Source organism: Lygodium microphyllum, chromosome 9, assembly GCF_053477565.2.
Source record: "Lygodium microphyllum isolate KBCC chromosome 9, Lygodium_microphyllum_v1.1.10, whole genome shotgun sequence".
Classification (NCBI taxonomy): Eukaryota; Viridiplantae; Streptophyta; class Polypodiopsida; order Schizaeales; family Lygodiaceae; genus Lygodium; species Lygodium microphyllum.
The window spans coordinates 121,511,944-121,530,540 of record NC_141143.1 but is presented as its reverse complement, the minus strand read 5'-3'; the positions used below and the strand labels follow the sequence as shown (position 1 = coordinate 121,530,540).

The 18,597-nt window shown below is 40.0% G+C and overlaps 1 pseudogene across 1 annotated transcript in view; it reads right to left on the bottom strand.

Annotated features, from left to right (window-relative positions):
- The window catches only part of LOC148031510 (rho GTPase-activating protein 6-like), a 31,717-nt pseudogene extending 20,170 nt beyond the window's left edge, over positions 1–11,547 (bottom strand). Inside the window, exons 1-2 of the transcript XR_015691903.1 lie at positions 10,699–11,547; positions 9,866–9,902 (exon numbers count right to left, since the gene is read on the bottom strand). The product of XR_015691903.1 is annotated as a rho GTPase-activating protein 6-like (transcript). The remainder of the gene's footprint in view (positions 1–9,865; positions 9,903–10,698) is intronic.
- Between the last annotated feature and the right edge of the window lie 7,050 nt (positions 11,548–18,597).

Sequence of the window (18,597 nt, the reverse complement as noted above, 5' to 3'; positions counted from 1 at the left end):
AATAATTCTGTTTTGCACGATCTAATTTCTTACTTTCAAAAGCAACTGGTCGACCTTCTTGTAATAAGACCGCGCCTATTGCCTTATCACTGGCATCAGCTTCAACCACAAATGGTTTATTGGGATCCACTATTAATAATACTAGAGCTGTAGCAATAGCTACCTTAAGTTTTTGAAAACTTTCATTTTGGTCTGTTCCCCAATTAAAACTTTTCCCTTTCCCTTTAAATTGGTCTGCCATTGGAACAGCTATTTTGGCATAATCTCGAATGAATCTACGATAAAATCCAGATAAACCTAGGAAGATTTGCAGCTCTTCCAGGTTCCTTGGAGGTGGCCATTCAATAATTGCCCTTACTTTTTCTGGATCCATGTTGATTCCCTCCTTCGAGATAATATACCCCAAATATTTGACCTCTTGTGCAAAGAATTCACATTTAGTTTTCTTCGCATAAAGGGAATGTGTTCGTAACAGTTGGAATACTAATTGTAAGTGTTCCAAATGTTCTTCTCTTGATTTACTAAAGATCAAGATATCATCCAAAAAGACTACTACAAACTGTCCTAGATAGGGCCGTAAAACACTATTCATCAACTTCATAAAGATAGCTGGTGCATTAGTGAGGCCAAAAGACATCACCAAAAAATCATAATGCCCATATCTAGTACGAAAGGCCGTCTTTGAAATATCTTGTGCCTTAATTCTTATTTGGTGATAGCCTGATCTTAAATCTATCTTTGTGAAGAATTTTGCCCCTTGCAATTGATCAAAAAGATCTTCCATTCTAAACATAGGAAATTTATTCTTCGCCGTTATTTTATTAAGTGCTCTATAGTCAACACAAAGTCGCATAGAACCATCTTTTTTCTTTACCAATAAAATTGGTGAAGCCCAAGGTGAATTACTGGGTTGAATAAACCCTTTATCCAGGTAATCCTTAATTTGTCTTTTAACTTCTTGATGCTGTGTTTCACTTAACCTATACGGTAGTTTTAAAATTGGGTGTGTATCCTTATTTAAATCAATTGGGTGATTTATATCACCCCTATCTGGTGGAAGGCCACTTGGTAGATCAGAAGGAAACACATCTTTAAAATCATTTAACAAACTATTCAATTCATTATTAACATTCAACTCACAAACATAAGAAAATTGTTGCTTCATATTACAGAAAGTAAAAGTATTTTGTACAGGAAGAGACCATAACATATATACCTCACAAACTTCCTTCTTTATCAGCTTCTGAACTTCAATAAAACACAGCAAAGGATTATCAGATACTTCATGTTCACCTTGAATGACAAAAGTCTTACCATCCCTTTCAAATTCCAGTGTATTATGGTGATAGCTACGTTTTAAGGATGGTTCCAATCCCCATAGCCACTCCCTCCCTAGAGCAATATCAGCTCTTTCCATGTTCATTATTTGGAAGTCAAGCTTATCTTTATATCCTTGAATCTCAATTTCCAAATTGGATACCATTGTATCCCATATTTTATTGTCTTGGCCTTGCATCATACGAACAACATATTGATGCTCACTGTTTTGTTGGGGAAGTTTCAATTTTTTCACAAGTGCATAATTTACAAAATTATGTGTGGCAGAGTCATCAATCATGACTCTAACCTTTTTTCCAGCTATCAATCCATGTACTCTAAGTAAATCATGTGGTCCAAAAGTAGGTTGCCACATAGAAGTTGACATATAACACTTATGTTGTACATCCATGTGCAAGACCTCTAAAGATTTATACTTTTCATGGCCCTTTAATTCTAAGGTCTGCACTACATGGATTTGTTTTTCTTTTCCCTTGCCCTTGTCCTTATCCTTTCCTTTGTCTTCCCCCTTTTTCTTTTGAGAGCAATTCCAAGCAGCATGGTTAGGGGATAGGCAATTGAAACACAACTTTTCTTTTTTGGCCTTATCAAAGTCATCAAGACTTAACTTTGGCCGCATATATGGTTTCTTTTCAAAAGGTTGTTTTTTACCCTTAAAAAATGGCATTTTCCTTTTAAATTTGCCCACAAATTTTGAGGTTTCCAATTCCTTAGACTTGGGCTCCGTATCAGTGAGACTAGTGAGTATACCTGGACGCATACTATCTTCATAAATTAATGCAAATTTAATTGCCTCTTCCAGCATCTTAGGTAAACTCCGTTTTACTTCCTTTTTACAGGCTTTATCTAGTCCCCTAATGAATCCTCTTGTTTTTTGGAATTCATCTATTCCTTCCAGTTTGAGGATTATCTCACGATATTCCTCCAGATATGTCAGTAGGGGTCGTCCTTTTTGTCTGACATAATCCCAATCTTCCCAATTTCTTTCCATTTCATTTTCAGGAAGAAATTCTTTCAAAAAGACAGATTCAAATTGAGCCCAAGTTTCCGGTATTTTATTTGCCTCCTTTAAAGTTCGCCACCACTTATATGCTTTGGGTCCCAAAGTTAAACTAGCCTCCAGTGCTTGGAGATGTGGTGGGGTATTTTTTAATTTATGTAAATCTTCCTATTTTTGGAGGAAATTAAAGATTGTGTCTTTATTCCTATCTTTTTCCTCCCCGTAAAATTGAGGTGGTTTCATATCCTTTAGAACTGGATTATCCCTCAATTTATGGTAAGTTTGGGGTTCCTTAGAATCTCGCATAGTCACATCTAAATCTTTCGATGAAGATGGGACATCTGAGATTTCTATCTTATTTTTATCTCTTTCCAACAATAAAGTTAACTGAGATTTTATTTCAGTAAGTGTTTGAGTTAAAAATTCCATTTAAACCCCCTGAGTTTGTACACGAGCAGTAAGATCATCGAATTGCTCTCGCGTAGCAAAAAATTCTTCCCATTGTTCTTCTTGTATTTCTGGTTCATGGGGATCTACCATAGGTTGATCCCCGGAACTAGAACTTTCCATTTCCCTTTCTTTCCCTTTTTCTGCCATTAATACACTGGAATTGGAAAGCAAAAATAAGAAATTTGCATACAAGATAAAGTACTTCCCTGATTTTTAATGGCAAGCTGTGGTTGCTGGTTTGGAAAGAAATCCGAAGAGTAAGGAACAAATTTTATCGCCCGAAGAAAGTCGGTCACGCAGGAAATGGAGCTTCTTTGCAGAACGACTAGTATTCAGCCCCCTTCTTTAATAATCACGCTGGTCATTAATGTCGTTTTCTTGAATTTGCTCCCTGCTGAACCTGTACTTATGATGTGCTTGTTGGTGTGTTCATGGAGAAGCATTCACAGTCAGGCGTGGGCAAGATTTGATGGCCCACGATCAGTTTTTTTTTTTTTAAACGCGTAAAACAGAATGGCTACCCCTTTCGATATGTTTCGTGGCCAGAATTACACGTCACGTTAACTTTCGTGACGTGTCACGTCACTTCTAACCAATGATTTACGGGTCGTTACAAGTCCGTCGATTGTTGTCGACGTCTCGTATGACCAGCGACTCCAGCGACTTCTTTTCGTGACGTGTCACGTCACTTCTAACCAATGAATTCACGGTCCATCGAACTTTCGACTGAACAGATTGCGGGCGAATCCGTCACTGCCCTTCTGTTGAAGACCTCCAGGAATCCTCACGGCTCTGATACCAATGATAGATGACGGAAAGTCAGATAGAAAAAACGATGAAAAGCACGAGTGATTCTTCTCCTCCCAACCACGCCTAGATCAGTGCTGGCCCTCCACACGGATTCCTTTGCCAGCCGTCAACTTCCTGGAGTCCTACTATTCCTGGACTCTCTTACTCTCTAGGCTCCCCTTAACCCCGTTCGGGCGCCCAAGAGCCCGGACGGTCATTCTCGTGCATGTTCCCCTAGACTTACCTTAATGTCACATTAAATGTCACTTTTAATGTCATTCCATATTTATGACCTTAACGTGACATTAAATATCACTTTTAATGTCACACATATCCTTGGGTCGATAGCTACAGATGGCGTCATGTACCACCTCTTGGACATTTGGAAGCTTAGACGGAGATAGAGATTGGAATTGAGCAGTTTCCCTTGACAACCGCTGTTGTGCTTCCTGTGTCCGTTTGGAAAAAGAGGATGTAGGAGATCTAGGACTCTTAGGTGGACTTGGCACAGGCTGAATGATTTGCTTGAGGCTATTAGACGATTGTGCCATTTGCTTTGTTGAGCGATCAGCCTTGCCTTGAGCAATGTTGTGCCCATGATGCTTGTTCTCCCCTTGGGAAATCAAAGGCTCTTTGGGCACTAATGATTTTTGTGCATGCTCAATGGCTACATATCACATCTATCTATTTAGCATGCTATGCTGAGGCTCTTTCTTTTAAACAATCATGTTTGGTATGTTGCCTCGAGACCTAGAGTTTCTCTTAGATTTCCTCCTATGCTTCATTGCTTTTGATGCACTCTGGCCTTCAGCTGATGGAGGCGGTTTAGCAAGGGATTTTGGTACCCAAATCCATCAGTTACCTGCGTAGTACCCTTGAGCACGTAGCAACGCTTTGGATATCCATCGCGACGTTGTGCTGACCCTCCATCGATGCCTGCGTCTATAAGGCTTGGGCTTCTTTTGTGGTCTTCTACGATATTTGTAAGTCCAAAGCTTGTCCTCGGCATTGTCTCTTGACCTTCTGTTTTCAGGCCTGGCCTCACTCACTGGTTCTCGTTGTTCGACCTGTGCTTGTAGTAACTCTTCCAACAAGTCCTTGCTCTCGCTAGTAGGCTTGACTATTACATCAGCACCTTCCTTGCCTTTCCCTCGAGGTTTGATGAGGTCACCCTTGCTAAAGGTTGTGACTATCCTCACACCCGGTAGTGTCAAGTGTATCCTCTGTGCTACATAGTGGGCCTCACACTTGGTCGCCCTTTTGAAGGGTCTTCCTAGGAGGGTTTCTTTCCCGCAGCTAGCACTATTTGGAGGAACATGAAATAGGATAGGCAAGCTTTCAGTTTCAATGGTCGCAAGGATTTTGCACTTCCCTATGAGTGCTTGTGGGTGTCCCCCATAAGGGCTAAGAGTTGCACTAGTTGGTGTGAGCTCTGGTTGGCCTAGTAGGGTCCATGATTCATAGGTCAAGATGTTAAAATCTGCTCCTTCATCAATCAGAGCATCGATTGTATGCTCTCTTTTCACGGTGAGTTTGACCCTAAGCTAAGCAGGTGGTACTATGTCTTCATCTTCCGGGTCCTGGCTTGTAAATTTAAGCCTTCTGATAGATGCCCTTGAGTCCCCACTTGCATGACCAGATGTGGATTCTCCACCAATGTCTTGGGTTATCTGTGCAATGTTGCTCAAGGTATATCTCTCGTCAAGAGTATCATGTCTAGTCATTTTCGCATTTGTAGCTTGCTGAAGTTGCATTTTGCTCTGACTAGACACGGTCTGAACACAATGTCTTTGTGTTCTCATAGTGTAGCCTTTTTGCCCTTGATGGCTAGATTGGCCCATTGATGTTCTAGGGTCTCTGTTTCTCTCTGTTCGGATATGGGCTTTTGGCTGCTCTTTTGCAAGTGAGAATCCATGCTCGTGTAGAGTCATTACTTCACTAGGGTCCAATTTGGAGGACCTATCACGGCGCGCATTTTTCCTCCAACTTACTTGGGGGAGGTGCGGAGGAGGCAGAGCCCCTCTGTGGGGGTCCGGGGGGGGCAGTCCCCCCCCGGCCCGCAGGGCCGTTACGGTAAACGCCATACGCAATTTGGAGGACCGTTTATAGCCAAATTCTGAACTACGTGCTCTAAAATTTAGCCCAGTGATGGATCTGTAATGTGCCTTTAGCTCTATGTAGCCTTTGGGGTCAATCTCGAGGTTTAGATGCGTTAAAATTTGTGTTCTAGATACCTATTCGATTTTGACAGTTTTTTGTCCGATTCTCAGATGTCCGATTTTCAGGAGTCCGATTATCAGGATCGGACGTCCGATTTTGGGTTGGTCCGAGCGGCCTAGTGGTCCAATTTTAGTCACGTTCGATTCTAGGAGTCGGATCGAAAAAGTGGTCCGATTTTCAAAGTGGTCCGATTCTGGGAATCGGATCGGACAGGGTGGTCCGATTCTGGCTGGTCCGATTTTGGACGGTCTGATTCTGGGTGGTCCGAGTGTCCGAGTCGGACGGGTTGGTCCGATCGGACGGGGTTGGTCCGATCAGACGACAATCGGAGTGTCTGAGTCCAAGCGTCCGAGTCCGAGCGTCCGAGTCCGAGTGGTCCGATTTCCAAAATCGAATGGGTTGGTCCGAGTGGTCCGATCGGACAGGATGGTCCGATCGGGCGGTTGTCCGAGCGTCCGATTATGGACTGGTCCAAGTGTCTGAGTATGGACTGGTCTCATTCTGGGACTCGGACGGCCTGGTCTGACTGCACGGCCGACGGCCCGCGAGTTGCACGCGATGCCTCTAGACTGACGTCTACTACACCGAATCGTCTAGCGTCTTCCAGATAGGTGCAAGACACTACAAGGAAATGCCAGACATGCCTGGAACCACTGTGGTGCTCGAATCGAACGGCACTTCAAGGATCTATGCCCCTATTTCCCTGTTTTAGCCTGTTAGACAGCAACAGAGAACCCTACTGTTTATTTCTTTTTCTTTGTTTTTTCCTATCCTAAATGCATCCAAATCACAAAGTAAATACCTACACTACTCCATCTCATAACATAAATCTCAAAAAATCAAAAAACCTACTTGCCAAGGAGATCGAATATCATCTTCAATCCCCTCACTTCCTACCTATCTCAAGCACCGGTTCGGGGGAAATCCCCTTACTTTAATGCTCGATTTGAAGCGCGCAAGCGCTCAAGGCTTGAATCCATTGTCCCGGCAACGGAACCAAAATGTGGGAGCTTTCACTCAACCGCCAAGACCCGCGGACCGCTTATTGTTTCAAGCATTCCAAGCCAAGCACTAATGGCTACCTCTCACATAACCGACGCGCCATCCATATCTACGAGTGTAGTGAGCTTACCTCCGTGCCGTTTGAGTTACCTCCTCTCCCGCGCACTCCGGTAGCTCCACGATCCAAGTGCAAGCTTCAAGCAAGCTCCATCCTCAAGCTCCACGCTCCAAGCTCCATTGCCGCGAGCAAGACAAGAGAAGAAAAGAGAAGAGAAGAGAAGAAGAGAGGAGAAGATGGAGAGCTTCTCCTCCTCGGTCCCTCACCCTCACACTCTCACACTCCCTCTCTCAAGCACAAGCTCAAGCAAGCAAGAACAAGAACAAGAAGAAGAAGAAGAGAGCTACTTTTGGCCACACACAAGAATGAGCTTCTCATTCACTTTTCAACTTTATATACAAAACCCTAAATCCCTTTTGGGCGGTCATCCCCTTTTTCTCTTTTTTACATGGCCGACCATAGCCTAGGCCATTTTTCCCATTGTCATTCTATCTTCCTAGCTTCCTTTCCACCGCCCGTCTATATTTACAACTTGCACGGGTGAGAGCCCGGCGCTCCTTGAATTAAACCATGATACGCTTGCGCTCTTCTACAAAAGTTTTGACTTGCGCTTTTCCTTATGCGCCTTTCTCCCTTATTTAGGACTCTTCTCCTTATACGTCTTTGTCTTCCGTTTCTCTTTACCTTGGCCTTTGTCTTTGTCTTTGTCTTCTGCTTTAGCTTTTTCGGATTTCCCACCTTCGTTCGTTTGAGGGTTAACAGATAAAAAAAACTTCATCTAGAAGGTGAAAAAATGAGTATATTCTAATGCAAAGAGACAAAATAGAGTAGTAAAGACAAGGGTTCAAACTGTAGCTACAAGTCATGAAAAGAGACAAGTGGACGGATGCATGGAAGCTTGAATGACAAGTATTATGAGACTTGTCACTCTTTTATGGCTGAGAACTGTTAAGAATAGCCAAATTTAGTAAAATCAATCATAATACAAACTAAAAACTTACAATATCTAGAATGCCATCTCTAATTTTAGAATTAGCATTCTTAAGCCAATGCAAGACTCCTATAATTGAAATATCTTTCTAATATAGATATTCTATGAAAGCTCTTTTTACTTACATTGCAAAAATAGTTATAACATCTTTATATGAGATTTCTAAATAGAGATACATACATTCTAAACTTCCACCTATACATCCATATTGTATAAACTTTTCACAATCATGCCATCTTACTGATATCATTTCAGTGTGCGCCTCTAACCTTGGCAAGTTCTAGCCACAAGCACCCAATAATATCATGTAGATGAAAGTATGCATTATCTATTCTAACCCACTACATGGGTCTATCATAACTTATGACCAATCATCAAGAGCCAATAGTAATGCACTTTTCTAGTTGATTATTAACTAAAGAGAAAACCAATTTAAGAAGCAATTAATAATATGTATTGATTACAAATGATGCAAGTTTTGTTCATGTTGTGTTGTGACACAATCACTCTCCACACCTTTTTTTTTAAATCAACTTTCAAGCATCACTTGGATTTGAAAAAAGTCAAAATAAGAACATTCATTTTTACGTAGACACGAGAATGAATTGTCTGGTAAAGGCAATCCTGAAATACTTCATATAAAACTAAATTTTCAAGAATAAAAATCTAAATGAGACTTTATAATGTGCATAATAGCTACATGTCATGAAGTGAAATAAGTGGAGGGATACTTGGAAGCTTAAATGGCAAGTATTGTGACATGTCTCTCTTCTACAACTTTTCTTTTTTGGCTGAAAACTATCGAGAATAACCAAATTTAGTAAAACCTCTCATAACAAAAAGTCGCTATTTTTACGGCATCGTTTCTAATTTTAGAGTTAGTATGTTTAAGCCAATGCAACACTCCTAAAATTTAGGGATACCTCCAATATGGACATCATCTGTAAACTCTCTCTAAGTACATTATAAAAATAATTGACATATGTCTACTGCCTATTCACTTAGATTTTGTATACAATGTTGAATCATGTGCAATATGTGTTTTGTCGTGGCCCATGTAAAGTACTTTTATGTGTATCAAAAATCTAAACAATTTTCATCTCGAATAGATCCCCTTTCTTACAGTTTAGAAGACTTGTATGAAACCTTGAAATCCTGTTTCATACGTCCCATTTCTGAAACCCCTAGCAACTATGTTCTAATCTACTATATGGGTCTATCATAACCTATGACCAATCATCATGGGCCAACTCTATGCACTTTTCTAGGTGATTATTATTTAAAAGGGAAACAAATTCAAGAAGTATTTGATAATACACATTGATTACAAATGGTGCAAGCAATGTCAAAAGAAGGACGTTTGTTTTGATGTAGACATGAGGATGAATTGCATGAATTTCACTTTCTTAAGTAAAGGCAACCGTGAAATCCTTCATGTAGAACTAAAGTTTCAAGAATGAAAAACTAAATGAGACTCTATAATAGATATAGTGGTCATTACATGCAGATCTCGAAGACATTAGTATGGGGTATAACAAAATGGAGATGTTGCAACAAATCAGATATATATGCTTTTGTGGATAGAAAACAAGTATCATGCATTTGAGCTTACCTAAGGTAATCACTTAAAACTCGTAACCCCTTTATTCTTTTTCCAACCTGCACTTTGTGATGTATGTAGATACGCCACCAAATGCCACGTACAAGACTAAAAAGGTCTACAGATCATTTTTTTCCTTTAGGTGAAAATGCTCACATTGTAGAAGAAACAAATACTTAAACCCAACTAATGAGCTGCCTCTACATGTGGCTTTAACCAGAGGACATTCACAAAAGTATATGATGCGTTGCAATCCAAAACCAATAGGAGTCCAATGTACAAATTTCAAGTAGCTGTATGAATGTATCAACAGAGTAATTTATAGGACTTAAAGAAGAGAACTAACCATTTTCAAGTAAAACATCTAGATATGTTTTCAAATAAGAATGTACATATAACCAATTGTTGTTGACTAACCTTTTGAAGAAATGAGTAATAACCCACTCTTGAAGACCTGCACAATATATGTCCAATTAGCAAACAGCAATATGCCATAGGGGTTGAAAGGAAATAATAGGACAAAACAGTTAGTCCAACGTGGAAGCAGAAATGCTGTAAATCTGTAAATTTTTGCATTGGAATGCTGCAGAAGCTTTTGAGCCTCAAACTTTGCAAATGTCCAACATCTTTTACCAGCAGTCTCCAACATATTTCCAGGAATCGAAAACATTTAAGTTATGGAGTGTTTAGTAAGTCAGCTTTGTCTTTAACGTTTCTAAAAATACCCAATAAGAATGAGGAGATATAATCTCCATTTTGTAATCTCTACTTAAGGCAAATTTACTCTCTGTCCAAGGAACCCTGATCATAATCAAACTTCATTGAAGCTGCAGAAATGCTGTAAATTTTCACATTTTCATATTCCAATGCTGCAGAAGCTTTGGGGCCTCTAACTTTGGCTTCAGCCACAAGATGTATTAGCCAAGGTTAAAATGTAAAACAACCATCCATATTGATACTGTAAACAAAAATCCAAGCTTTTACAAGCTATCTCCAAGATATTTCCAGGAATCACGATACATTCAAGTGGGTCCAGCAAATCAGCTCTGTCTGTAACGTTTCTAAATAATATCCTATAAAAATAAAAATGAGCAATTTGAAAACCTCCATTTCGTGATTTCTACTTGAGGCAAAATTATCATCATTTCTGCATCTGTTAACGTGCAATTCAGGCCCAATTTCTACATCTATTAACTTGTGTTTCAGGTTTTTCATCGCCTGAAACTAGACAAAAAGGGCTGAAGAATCACCAGGTTGACTCCTCTGCCTCTGGAACGCTCGTGCGGTGTTGCAGGAGTTGACATAATTCACTGCTGACAGGGAAACTCTTTGCAATGCACGACCTAAAAACCAAAACTTGAAATACCTCTCTGTAAAACAGAAGGCCTGCCTTGCCAACAGCGATATCGTTTAGGCTTCACGCAATGAACACCACTGCTGAGTGTCAGAAATCCAAGGTGGCTTCATGACTCAAAGACTGGTTAATCTGTCCGGTATAGAGCAAGAGGTTAAATAGAGCCTGATAAAAAGGTTTGCAAACGGATTTTTCCGACTCAGGCAGGTCCCAAGCTCAAAATTACATGGTCATAACGCTGCCTCATTTGCTAGAGAAATGGAGTCTTTGCGCAGACTTATAGTCCAAATGGCGTGGCAAAGCTTGCCAAAATGCTCGCGCAGGCCGGCAGACACCGCGCGCGCGCGAGAGAGAGAGAGAGAGAGAGAGAGAGAGAGAGAGAGAGAGAGAGAGAACGAGGGGACGATGAAGGAAGTATTATGAAGCTTGAAGCAAAAGCGAGTATTAAAAATCACTGTGCGGTTGTTGATGTGATGATGATGATGATGCCGCTACGAGTGAAAAAGTGACAACGCCTTTCTTTTTTCCTGCGCAACAAACTGGCTGGAGAGGACGGAGTTGGTGCGTTCGCTGCCGGTTGCAGAAACAGTCGGTACACGGGCGTCGCATTCTCTTGTCGATGGACTCTGAGGAAAAAGCTTAGTCCGCCATAGCTTTTGCTGTAAGGAGGAGGCGACAAACAAAATGAATGAATGAATATGAGAGAGAGAGAGTGTGTGTGTGTGTATGAATGAATGAATATGAGAGAGAGAGAGAGAGAGTGTGTGTGTGTGTGTGTGTGTGTACGTGTATGTGTGGAAGGAGACACGGAGAGAGGGTGTGTGTGTGTGTGTGTTTATTTGTAGAAGAAGAGAGAGAGTGGAGACTTCCCAAATTAAGGGCTTCTACGTGATAGCGCCACCGTCTTTTGGGCCCTCAGTCCTGGGGCCTGCCCAATCCGTTCAAAGCTCAAGGGCCCAGCCCCCACTACCCTAACAACCTGTTTGCACGCACGCTGCATTGCCTCCACACTATGTGATCTTAGGTTGGTTACACACAACAATGGACGCCCAATTTTCAAAAAATTCAAAGTGTCCATTGGTTGATGTGTGGCGATTTGATTCAGTCCACTTTTTTCAGTTTGCGGACACTTTTGGGAAGGGGATCTTCCCCACCCAAGATGTTTTCCGCAACCACTAACTAGACGACAAGACCTTCAATATTAAGAATTTCCATTGTGCTTGAGTAGTTTTGAGCCCTCGCCAATGGGGAAATGGTTAGGCTTTAACTACCACTAGGACATAACACTTTTGGTGTTAGAAGGGGTCGCATTTGGTATGTAAACAATCAGACAGACTATTTTACGAGTAGGTGGGGGATTTAGCCCTGTGTGTAATTGCCCTTAGGCCCCAGTCTCTCTAACCTGAGCCAAAGTTTTCCTCTTCATACCAAGTTACTATGGGTCGATTCAAACAACACAGACGGATGCCTCACTTGAGAGCTATGCTTGCATTACCTAGTGTGACAATGTACACAAACGACCATCTCCTCTATCAAGTTCACTATGGGTAGTTTGTCTACATGGAGCATCTAGAGTTTTGCCAATAAGGTTGGTTACCAAATGGCAGACGCCCAACCCCTGCCCAGAGTGTGAGCGTGCAATTTTTGAAATTAGGCACACACATGGACACGAAGCATTTACACATCAAAAGAACACATTTTTCAAAAAAGTAAAAATTATTATATTTATAGATTTTTTGATTGGTTGCAAATATGAAATGTGCATCCTTGTCCATCACTTTACAAACTGGGCGGGGGAGGCTCCCCATCCAAAAGTGGGCGGGGAGTTCACTTATTTAACAGGGAAACAACATGTCATGTCCTCTCCAGTGTGTAAAGGACTACGGATGCCCAACCTCTAAAGAAGCATTTTGATTTATTAATACTTGCAAAGTGGGCGTCCATCATTTGGTGTGTAAGTGGCCTAAGGCACCCATGTATCAGTTGGCCTTTCCCATGGCTTCCACTATAGTCTAAACTAGTCCTATGACTCAAAGGGATTTTGCATGTGACATAATTAAACAAATTTTCTAATCTCAAAATGCAATGTTGCATCACTTAGTTATCACCTAAAAAGAAACTGTTAGAGAAGAATGATAGAGTTCGTCTATGTGAAGGCATCACATCTAAAGCATTCAATGATCCCATGTATCATTTGCCTTGTACATGTGAAGGGCCTCTCTAACAGTATGGAAGTTGCAATCAGAATATTCCATACCAAAGCACCTTGATGGATTAACTACATCTTTCAAAATGATTATGCCCATCCTTAATTTTGCACCAACTAATGATTAAATAAACCTTCATCTTTATATGAAACAAAAATTGCCAAATGAACTTAGAAAGAATAAGGTTATCACATGATGCTAAAATGAGAGTGTCCATGAGGCGCTTGCTTAGTTCCAAGCAAAGTGACATGGATTTATAACAATTGAAGAAAGGTGTGACAGAAGGCTAACTTTATTTATGACACTTCAAGAAAGTTGAGCAAGTCCCTTACATGGCACTACCTTAAGCCTATACCTAGAAACCAAATGCAAGCGTATATAAGTTTAGCTAGTTTGGTTATTTTGAGGATTTTCATGCATATGAGTTACAGTTTTGTCTATAGACTAAGTGGCATAAGGTAGAAGGACAATGTGAGAGAAGAGCATAACTGCTACTTAATATCAATTGATGATGATTATTATGATCTTAGCATTCTTCAAGGAACTACTAAAGATTGAGTATTACTCTCTTTTTTTCACTCTAACCAAATTGGTGCTCATATGGAAGAAAAAAGGGGGAATAAAATAAAGAAATTAGGAGATGTGTTTGCCCTCCAAATGCCTTAAAGAGAATGAATCATTAGACTAAGTAGATTATCCCCTCTTTCTCATGAACAATATGCTTGTGACTTTTTCTTTAACATCTCATAAAAAGTTAGATTGGACCATCTACTAAAGGGTTGAATATGTTGGGTTGAGAAAATTCATTCAATGCAAAACACAAGCCCCACTAACAAAACGAAGAAGAATGGCATGGTAAAGAAAACAATGTCTTGTTCACAATAACCCATTCCAATGTGTTTTTGAAATGTAGAATGCTATACCCTCCTCTTTTCCGATAGAGTAAATTCTCATGAGGCCTCTTTTCAAGAGCAAAGTTCAAACTCTCAGAAATAAACCTCGTCACGTGGATTGCTCCATATTGGCTATGGTGTAAGTAGCATGCTCTGACCTTACCTAATATGGAAGTACAAAAGCAAAGAAGCATGAAACAAAAGAAAAGGTCCTTATTTTTTAGGCTCATTATGCCCCTTGATGAGTTGTGGGGTAGCTATGGCCACAAAGGACACACAAGGATATCCAATGGAGCCTAGTAAACATGTTAGACTTCATATTTTATGACCAAATTTTAAAAAAAGTGTTTGCCATGTCCTTGTTGCCAATAGTGATCATTTCACGTGGTCAAGTTCTTTCTAATACAAAAAATAATAGATTGTGTACACTTTAACTTAATGGCACACCCTTGTAAAATTTCACCTAGATTTTCAACAAACATGAGTATGAGAGATTTAACCTAAATAAATATAAATAGTACAATGGATGATTGATATAAGCGAAGCTTGTTCTAACAATGTGTGATGTAACCAAAATTTTGTCAGATTTGTGACCATAGAAGACTTAGAGGTGAGGGATTAAAAAAAACATGTAGAAAGAGTTAGAATGTGGGTCGAGTTCAATGGTGTGAGGATTCAAATCTTGGGTTGTAGCCTAAGTTACACAATCATTTAGTGTTTAAAAGTTGAGATGTTCAAACAGCCAACATGGTGAATTGCAATGTAATTGTCTACCTCATAGTGAAAATTTTGCTTTCAAGTTATTCTTAAAAAGAATGTTTGCACATCCTAGTGCATGTCCAAGATTTTCGATTAAAAACATGAACTTCCTTCTCGCTTATATATGTTTAGCATTTGAAATGTTATTTTATCAAAGAGAGTTAGAGAGAGAGAGAGAGAGAGAGAGAGAGAGAGAGTGTGTGTGTGTGTGTGTGTGTGTGTGTGAGTGTGTGTGTGTGTGTGTGTGACTATTGCAAAAGCACACTATTTACATGTTATGTAAAATTTTCTAAAGAGGTAATTCTTTGAGGCGAAAGGATAGCACTTGTAGTAGTAGCATGGATCCTAGCTACTTCTTGTTTGCTTTGAAAAGCAATGTCACTAGGGTGGTCCTACCTTCTTACTATTATTCTTATTATATGCTAATGCTTGTACTTACACCCTACAATTGTTAGGCTTCCATGGGGAATGTCCTTGCTTTTATTTCTACTTATCAAAATGTGTCGTAAATCTCTCTAATTTAGTGGTAGGATAAAACCTCTTTTTGCTTGCTCTCTAATTTAGTGGTAGGATAAAACCTCTTTTTGCTTGCTTTTTCATTTGGCGATAGGGCTTTTAGGAGCATTGGTCCTTGTTGGAGATATGCCATTTTGGGTTATATGAAGTTTGGCAGGTTCATTAATATGATTACCAAATATCTTATATTCTAGTTATATGCTCAAATTCTCACTCCTATGAGTGAAAGGTCAGGTTGTAAAGGTAAATCTTGATGAAAGAAAATGGAATGGTATGACTAGACTGAAGAATTGGCAAACCAAGGCAAACCATGGAGACTTGTTAGCCCTCCAAGAAGTTGAAAACTTTGATGTTGCATCAATACTCTTAGATATCCAAACTAAGATTAGTAAAAAAGTTAATAAATGCAACATTATTGTTCTTTGAGGAGCCGCCCATAATACCCTTAAGGATATGGTAGATGCTCCACTACTAGATTTCTAACAATAAGATGGACGAGTTTTCATTTTCGGTTAACCTATGTGTTGAAGACATGGATTAAGCTTCCTAGTATTAAAAAAAAAAGTGGTTCTAACTACTTCTCTTCTTCTTTCCTTTTTAATGCATCAACTTATGGTTTCCTCAAAAAATAAAACATACTTCCTCCTTTGCAAAGTTTAGTAGCCCATTTAATCAAGAGACACAAGAGTTGTTTTCGCAAGCCTAAAAACCACCAATTGGTTGAGTTGTTTTCGCAAGCCTAAAAACCACCGATTGGTTTTGAGAGGTTTTGCAAGCCTAAAAACCACCAATTGGTTTTGAGAGGTTTTGCAAGTTTTTGAAACTTACTTCATGTCACATAAGCATCAAATCCAAAAATCACTTTGAATTTAGCATTGGAGTCACAATATCCCCTTCAAATATTGCAATCTCTCTCTCTCTCTCTCTCTCTCTCTCTCTCTCTCTCTCTCTCCCTCTCCTCATGGATGGAGTTGCTAAAGTTAGCAAATGAGAAGTACAAATAAATAGTATTAGGCCGGTTACACACAAAGCAAAAGCCCTTACTACCTGCCCTCAAAACAGTCCATGCATTTCTTTACATATCAACCATGCTATATGTCCTTTAAAAAGGCGTGGTTGGCCCATTGGTAAGGGCTCCAAACAATGAACTTATAAGTTTTGGGTTCAATACTTGTCAACGATTTGAGAAATTTTTTAAAAATAAAGTGAAAAGAGGGTTGTCCTCTTTTGACTTGGGCATGCATTCGATCTTCGGGTGGTGGAGAACCCCCATCCAAATCTATTCATCACATGTGTGATGCAAGACCAACCATTCACCAACATGTCACCTCAATGCCCCTTTATTTTGCACCCTGAATTGTCCGTTTGGGCCTGTGTGTAGCTGGCCTTATTCTAATAACTAGTAGGATCAAAGTAGCCTTTTATTTGTGGACCTTCAAATTTGAAACATGCATATCTATAAGAGGACCTTTGCACACATATTGTGCCTAGCCCCTCATTTAATGTTGTTTTCCACATATTCACAATGCAAATTGTTCTCTCATTTTCAAATGTTTCCTCCTTTGGCACAATTATAAATGGAAGATGTACTTTCTATTTGTATGTAAACCCATGAATTGTGTGCTATGTAAAAACTCATTTTAAATATTGGAAAAAGTTAACCTACATGAACATATTCAAAAGCCTAAAATAAGGACATCCAAGGAAAAAATTTAGTCAACATGAACACTTTCAAAGGCTAAGATTAGAATCAAGGTGTTAAACATCAAATTATGGTTTTCAATGTTGTGTGGACAACTTTAAACTGGTTTCAAGCAATACTTAAGTTTCATGAGATGTTTAGAGCCATGTTGCATATAGGGTTTTCTTTTTCTTTTTCTTTTTTTGGGAGGACGCGGGGGGCGAGCGGGGGGGGGGGGTTGAACACCACTCCCCCTACTAACCTTGTGCTGTCAAGGAGAGTGGAATTACTTTAACCCCACTTTGGCTTGATAGAACCCACTCAAAAGCAAGTGCTAGCTTGGTGCTAGTCTATAATTGGTTGTACAACGACACTTTTGGCTGTTACATTGTTAGCTATGAAATGGAGCCAATGGGAATCTTTTTATATTTTAAAAAATTGTTTACTTTTATTGACCTTACGTGATCTCCATCTTTGCCTCTTCTGACTATTGTTGTTTTAGCCCCAGTCGTCTTGGCGTGACCAGGTTCTTAGTATTTCATGTGACATCATAGTTTTCTCTAGCGACTTTTATTAAGCCCCATAGTTTAAATGTATGGTATTTATATATAAAATCAATAGAAATGATCAACATTTTTAATGGGAATGCCGTTTGAGACAATATTTTTAAAGCCTATTTTGATGATAGAAATTAGCTTAGAACAAGCAATGACATCCATCAAATTTGGGAACTCTCGAGGACGGCACGTTGTGGCACTACCCGCCCTTGTAGCAGCATTGCGCTCACAGGAACGGTCCCCGCCATGGGGTTTTCAAGCTTCACGAGAAACAGCTCGCATGCTACCGAGTGGTTTTGTATTTTGCAGGAAACTGGTTTTTGGAAGGTAGGCAAGACCTCGGGAACACAGGCCCCAGAAGAGCTGCAGCCTGTTTGGGGGGCCACGGCCAAAGGATCGCGTAAAGACAATATTAAAAGGGACGCCACGTCGGCTGCGGGTGAACACCAGCAAAGGGGTCTTTTTCATTTACTTTGACAATCTGCAAAAGGACGTGCATCGCTCCCTCGGTGGGCCCCATGCCTACACGATTTCCAGGCGGGCCCCGCGCTTACGTGTACCTTTGACTGCCACGTCATCCTTGCCGGGTCCCACGCCATCCAGCCTCCCTCAATCATTCCCTCGCGAGTCGCGACTCTAACACCGTTTTTTTTCCTAATCATACTTTTTCAATAGTTTATAGATATTCCATTTGCATTGAAACTAAATTTAAAAAGAATTCCTATTTTTATTTTCTTCATGCACATCTCAAAGTGCTTTCTTTTTAGACCCACGTGCATATGGATTCTTGCACTTCCCAATAAAACAAGACAAGAGGACTTTATAGGCTTTTATGTAAGGCTTGTCGTCGTCAAAAGACGAGTTCGCTTCATCCTAGAGCCTACACAAGCTCTCAAGAAGCAGCTGCTACGAGAAGAAACATTACCTTCATGAAAACTGTACATTTTCAAGTTTTTAATCTTAGAGCATGCAAAGGATTTAAATATGTAGAGCACAAAGTATCTTGAGAACCCTACTTTAATGAAGAGCTTTTCTTACTAAGGGCAGGTACACACTACCACGGACGATTGGGGTAGCATGCAATCCGTCCTTTATTACGTTTACACACTAAACTACATAAAAATTTTCACAAAAAGAGGTATGGTCTAATGGTATGAAGGCTTTGACAAATACCTACTGGCA